Below are 7,024 nucleotides of genomic sequence, written 5' to 3'. Positions count from 1 at the left end.
GTTTATAATTTAACTATGCTGGTCTCCACTCAGTAACTGTTATCTAACCCTTCTGTGTCACTTCTATCTTCTCTTCCTGGCTTATGCACTCTTCCTGCTACTCCCGAACCATCAAGGTCTCAGCAGTGCAGGGGAGGACTTCTCCGTCTGCCCTTCCTTCTATCTGTCGCTCTTTCTCATAACAGTCAGTGTCAAATATTGGTTCTGTTTCCACCTATTGACTAACTGTCTCACTGTCTCCCTGGTTGCACTCCTGGATTTTAGAAAAATCAACATGTCTATTGTTACAAACCGGCTCAGAGTTCGCAACAAAAGGGAGACAACGTGGAGACAAGGAGTATCAAAAATATATATTTATTAACTAAAGTAAACTAAATACAATTAAGAATGGTGTGTGTAATCAGTAGTGTAAGTGAGTGTTTTGCATGCCTGAATGTAATAGTGCAGGGTGTTGAAGGGTGCCAAAGCAAATAACCAAAAAGCCACCAAGCTACTACAACCAAAATCAACAACGGTGTCTGCGTGGAGAGAGTCTCCACAATGACTGTGGAAGAGGTCTCTTTATCCTGGGACACACCCGGGCCCAGGTGTTTCCCATCTAGCTGACGACCCTCCCAACTCTGCCCACCGGCATCCTAATAAGGAAACAAGAACAAAGAGAGAGAATACGGCAGACAGAGTGGGAGGGTCGTCACACCCCCCCATAAAACCAGGGACCAACAAGGACCCCGGAACAACGTACCAGCCTCTGCGTCCCAAATTGACACAGCCTCTGCGTCCCAAATTGATGAGGGGTTACGTGTTCACACCTCCCTTTGCCCCAGTTAACCTCCTCCGCCCCAGACCTCAGCAACCTTTACGCACAGGAAGCAAGTTTAAGAGGAAAGAAGAACACAAGACCGGAAGGGAACAGACAGGAAAGATAGAACATGACAAAACCAAACAATGGTCAGTCCAATAACATTCAGGAACAGGGCACACAAGAGACCGTCAGATATCAGCTCCAACGAAAAGAACATCTCCCAACGGTTCATAGATGCCACAGATGTCACAACTTGGTCACAACTTGCAGACTTGTTTACGCTGCTGTGCGTTTTGTTGCCGATCTTACTTTGCTACCTGACGGTTTTTAACTTTTTCATTACCGTATATTTTTACTTTTTCCCTCACTCAACTTTTTTCATTCATACTTTTACTTTTTCCCTCACTCAACTTTTTTCATTCAACTTTTTCACCCCGGAGGTTTTATCTGGACATGGTTCGTCAGGACTTCAAACAGCCGAAGCTAAGTAACATTAACATGATGCCTTCTAATTGCAGTCGTTGTACTTATAATATACAGGAGAAGGATCGCCTTACGGCAAGGATAGCTGTGCTGCAAGCCCAGCTTCAGACGCAATCGTTAGGCAAGGGTAATTTCAGTGTAGGAAAGGATGAAACAGCGTCTGTGCCACCAGTAAGTACAGATAGTAACGTTAGTATAAACCCCCTCGCACGGTCCCCGCAGCCGGACAACTTTCTCATGGCTTCTGGAGGGAAACGCTGTAGGAATGCTCAAAAGGTGTCGCTTATTCAGCCGACAGAAACTTTCAACCGGTTCTCCCCATTAAGCGAGTCGGAGTAGGAGGCCGAGACTTCTCTGGTCTCTACTCCTCCTGTTGTGGGGTCTGAGACGCCGACGGCTCCCACCATTAGCACTGACAAATTGAAAACCCTAGTCATTGGCGACTCCATTACCCGCAGTATTAGACTTAAAACTAATCATCCAGCGATCATACACTGTTTACCAGGGGGCAGGGCTACCGACGTTAAGGCTAATCTAAAGACGGTGCTGGCTAAAGCTAAAACTGGCGAGTGTAGAGAGTATAGAGATATTGTTATCCACGTCGGCACCAACGATGTTAGGATGAAACAGTCAGAGGTCACCAAGCGCAACATAGCTTCAGCGTGTAAATCAGCTAGAAAGATGTGTCGGCATCGATTAATTGTCTCTGGCCCCCTCCCAGTTAGGGGGAGTGATGAGCTCTACAGCAGAGTCTCACAACTCAATCGCTGGTTGAAAACTGTTTTCTGCCCCTCCCAAAAGATAGAATTTGTAGATAATTGGCCCTCTTTCTGGGACTCACCCACAAACAGGACCAAGCCTGGCCTGTTGAGGAGTGACGGACTCCATCCTAGCTGGAGGGGTGCTCTCATCTTATCTACGAACATAGACAGGGCTCTAACTCCTCTAGCTCCACAATGAAATAGGGTGCAGGCCAGGCAGCAGGCTGTTAGCCAGCCTGCCAGCTTAGTGGAGTCTGCCACTAGCACAGTCAGCGTAGTCAGCTTAGCTTTCCCCATTGAGACCGTGTCTGTGCCTCGATCTAGGTTGGGCAAAATAAAAAATGGCGGTGTTCGCTTTAGCAATCTCACTAGTATAAAGACCTCCTCCATTCCTGCCATTATTGAAAGAGATTTTGATACCTCACATCTCAAAATTGGGTTACTTAATGTTAGATCCCTCACTTCCAAGGCAGTTATAGTCAATGAACTAATCACTGATAATAATCTTGATGTGATTGGCCTGACTGAAACATGGCTTAAGCCTGATGAATTTACTGTGTTAAATGAGGCCTCACCCCCTGGTTACACTAGTGACCATACCCCCCGTGCATCCGGCAAAGGCGGAGGTGTTGCTAACATTTACGATAGCAAATTTCAATTTACAAAAAAAAAAACTATGACGTTTTCGTCTTTTGAGCTTCTAGTCATGAAATCTATGCAGCCTACTCACTCACTTTTTATAGCTACTGTTTACAGGCCTCCTGGGCCATATGCAGTATTCCTCACTGACTTCCCTGAATTCCTATCGGATCTTGTAGTCATAGCAGATAATATTCTAATTTTTGGTGACTTTAACATTCACATGGAAAAGTCCAAAGACCCACTCCAAAAGGCTTTCGGAGCCAACATCGACTCAGTGGGTTTTGTCCAACATGTCTCTGGACCTACTCACTGCCACAGTCATACTCTGGACCTAGTTTTGTCCCATGGAATAAATGTTGTGGATCTTAATGTTTTTCCTCATAATCCTGGACTATCGGACCACCATTTTATTACGTTTGCAATTGCAACAAATAATCTGCTCAGACCCCAACCAAGGAGCATTAAAAGTCGTGCTATAAATTCTCAGACAACCCAAAGATTCCTTGATGCCCTTCCAGACTGCCTCTGCCTACCCAAGGACGTCAGAGGACAAAAATCAGTTAACCACCTAACCGAGGAACTCAATTTAACCTTGCGCAATACCCTAGATGCAGTTGCACCCCTAAAAACTAAAAACATCTGTCATAAGAAACTAGCTCCCTGGTATACAGAAAATACACGAGCTCTGAAGCAAGCTTCCAGAAAATTGGAACGGAAATGGCGCCACACCAAACTGGAAGTCTTCCGACTAGCTTGGAAAGACAGTACCGTGCAGTATCGAAGAGCCCTCACTGCTGCTCGATCATCCTATTTTTCCAACTTAATTTAGGAAAATAAGAACAATCCGAAATTTCTTTTTGATACTGTCGCAAAGCTAACTAAAAAGCAGCCTTCGCAAATGGAGGATGGCTTTCACTTCAGCAGTAATAAATTTATGAACTTCTTTGAGGAAAAGATCATGATCATTAGAAAGCAAATTACAGACTCCTCTTTAAATCTGGGTATTCCTCCAAAGCTCCATTGTCCTGAGTCTGCACAACTCTGCCAGGACCTAGGATCAAGGGAGATACTAAAGTGTTTTAGTACTATATCTCTTGACGCAATGATGAAAATAATCATGGCCTCCAAACCCTCAAGCTGCATACTGGACCCTATTCCAACTAAACTACTGAAAGAGCTGCTTCCTGTGCTTGGCCCTCCTATGTTGAACATAATAAACGGCTCTCTATCCACCGGATGTGTACCAAGCTCACTAAAAGTGGCAGTAATAAAGCCTCTCTTGAAAAAGCCGAATCTTGATCCAGAAATTATAAAAAACTATCGGCCTATATCGAATCTTCCATTCCTCTCAAAAATTTTAGAAAAAGCTGTTGCACAGCAACTCACTGCCTTGCTGAAGACAAACAATGTGTACGAAACGCTTCAGTCTGGTTTTAGACCCCATCATAGCACTGAGACTGCACTTGTGAAGGTGGTAAAGGACCTTTTAATGACGTCAGACCGAGGCTCTGCATCTGTCCTCGTGCTCCTAGATCTTAGTGATACCATCGATCACCACATTCTTTTGGAGAGATTGGAAACCCAAATTGGTCTACATGGACAAGTTCTGGCCTGGTTTAGATCTTATCTGTCGGAAAGATATCAGTTTGTCTCTGTGAATGGTTTGTCCTCTGACAAATCAATTGTAAATTTCGGTGTTCCTCAAGGTTCCGTTTTAGGACCACTATTGTTTTCACTATATATTTTACCTCTTGGGGATGTCATTCGAAAACATAATGTTAAATTTCACTGCTATGCGGACGACACACAGCTGTACATTTCAATGAAACATGGTGAAGCCCCAAAATTGCCCTCGCTAGAAGCCTGTGTTTCAGACATAAAGAAGTGGATGGCTGCAAACTTTCTACTTTTAAACTCGGACAAAACAGAGATGCTTGTTCTAGGTCCCAAGAAACAAAGAGATCTTCTGTTGAATCTGACAATTAATCTGGATGGTTGTACAGTCGTCTCAAATAAAACTGTGAAGGACCTCGGCGTTACTCTGGACCCTGATCTCTCTTTTGAAGAACATATCAAGACTGTTTCAAGGACAGCTTTTTTCCATCTACGTAACATTGCAAAAATCAGAAACTTTCTGTCCAAAAATGACGCAGAAAAATGTATCCATGCTTTTGTTACTTCTAGGCTGGACTACTGCAATGCTCTACTTTCCGGCTACCCGGATAAAGCACTAAATAAACTTCAGTTAGTGCTAAATACGGCTGCTAGAATCCTGACTAGAACCAAAAAATTTGATCATATTACTCCAGTGCTAGCCTCCCTACACTGGCTTCCTGTTAAGGCAAGGGCTGATTTCAAGGTTTTACTGCTAACCTACAAAGCATTACATGGGCTTGCTCCTACCTATCTTTCCGATTTGGTCCTGCCGTACATACCTACACGTACGCTACGGTCACAAGACGCAGGCCTCCTAATTGTCCCTAGAATTTCTAAGCAAACGGCTGGAGGTAGGGCTTTCTCCTATAGAGCTCCATTTTTATGGAATGGTCTGCCTACCAATGTGAGAGACGCAGACTCAGTCTCAACCTTTAAGTCTTTACTGAAGACTTATCTCTTCAGTAGGTCCTATGATTAAGTATAGTCTGGCCCAGGAGTGTGAAGGTGAACGGAAAGGCTGGAGCAACGAACCGCCCTTGCTGTCTCTGCCTTGCCGGTTCCCCTCTTTCCACTGGGATTCTCTGCCTCTAACCCTTTTACAGGGGCTGAGTCACTGGCCTACTGGTGTTCTTCCATGCCGTCCATGGGAGGGGTGCGTCACTTGAGTGGGTTGAGTCACTGACGTGGTCTTCCTGTCTGGGTTGGCGCCCCCCCTTGGGTTGTGCCATGGCGGAGATCGTTGTGGGCTATACTCGGCCTTGTCTTAGGACGGTAAGTTGGTGGTTGGAGACATCCCTCTAGTGGTGTGGGGGCTGTGCTTTGGCAAAGTGGGTGGGGTTATATCCTGCCTGTTTGGCCCTGTCCGGGGTATCATCGGATGGGGCCACAGTGTCTTCTGATCCCTCCTGTCTCAGCCTCCAGTATTTATGCTGCAGTAGTTTATGTGTCGGGGGGCTAGGGTCAGTCTGTTACATCTGGAGTATTTCTCTTGTCTTATCCGGTGTCCTGTGTGAATTTAAATATGCTCTCTCTAATTCTCTCTTTCTCTCTTTCTGTCTTTCTCTCGGAGGACCTGAGCCCTAGGACCATGCCTCAGGACTACCTGGTATGATGACTCCTTGCTGTCCCCAGTCCACCTGGCCGTGCTGCTGCTCCAGTTTCAACTGTTCTGCCTGCGGCTATGGAACCCTGACCTGTTCACCGGACGTGCTTGTTGCACCCTCGACAACTACTATGATTATTATTATTTGACCATGCTGGTCATTTATGAACATTTTAACATCTTGACCATGTTCTGTTGTAATATCCACCCTGCACAGCCAGAAGAGGACTGGCCACCCCTCATAGCCTGGTTCCTCTCTAGGTTTCTTCCTAGGTTTTTGGCCTTTCTAGGGAGTTTTTCCTAGGGAGTTTTTCCTAGCCACCGTGCTTCTTTCACATGCTTTGCTTGCTGTTTGGGGTTTTAGGCTGGGTTTCTGTACAGCACTTTGAGATATCAGCTGATGTACGAAGGGCTATATAAAAATAAATTTGATTGATTGATTGATAGTCACTTCTCAACGGTTCATAGTCACTTCTCAACGATTCATAGTCACTTCTCAACGATTCATAGTCACTTCTCAACGATTCATAGTCACTTCTCAACGATTCATAGTCACTTCTCAACGATTCATAGTCACTTCTCAACGATTCATACTCTAGCTGTAATAGAAGCAGTTCTTTCTGCTGTTCAAAAAGAAGACTACTAGGACTAACCGATGAAGTCAAAAGTCATATCACCCTTTCAGAACCGTGTTTCTTACTACATTAGACAAATGAAGGAAAAACCATCACACATTTTGGATCCCAGGTTCCCAGAACATTTCCTTTATCAAAAGACTTCACTTTCCCTCATCAAAAGACTTCACGTGTTTAATTAAAACTCAAAAAACAAAACTTCACCGATTCCATGTGTGTGTAACTTCTAAGATTCCATATGTGTGTATACCCCTTTAAGAAATTGTGGCTCTGGGAAACATTCCAAAGAGAGACAATGAAGCCCTCCTTTTCCCCCCAAAAAACAACCACTTGGTCAGCATTTCATTATACTACACCGATTCAAAAACCCAAAACGATGACTATAAACAAAACCTAATAACAATTCCACTGTAACCCCCTCAAATCATGAATCATTCGTTTT

Source organism: Salmo salar, chromosome ssa20, assembly GCF_905237065.1.
Source record: "Salmo salar chromosome ssa20, Ssal_v3.1, whole genome shotgun sequence".
Classification (NCBI taxonomy): domain Eukaryota; kingdom Metazoa; phylum Chordata; class Actinopteri; order Salmoniformes; family Salmonidae; genus Salmo; species Salmo salar.
This window is presented reverse-complemented; position numbering follows the sequence as displayed.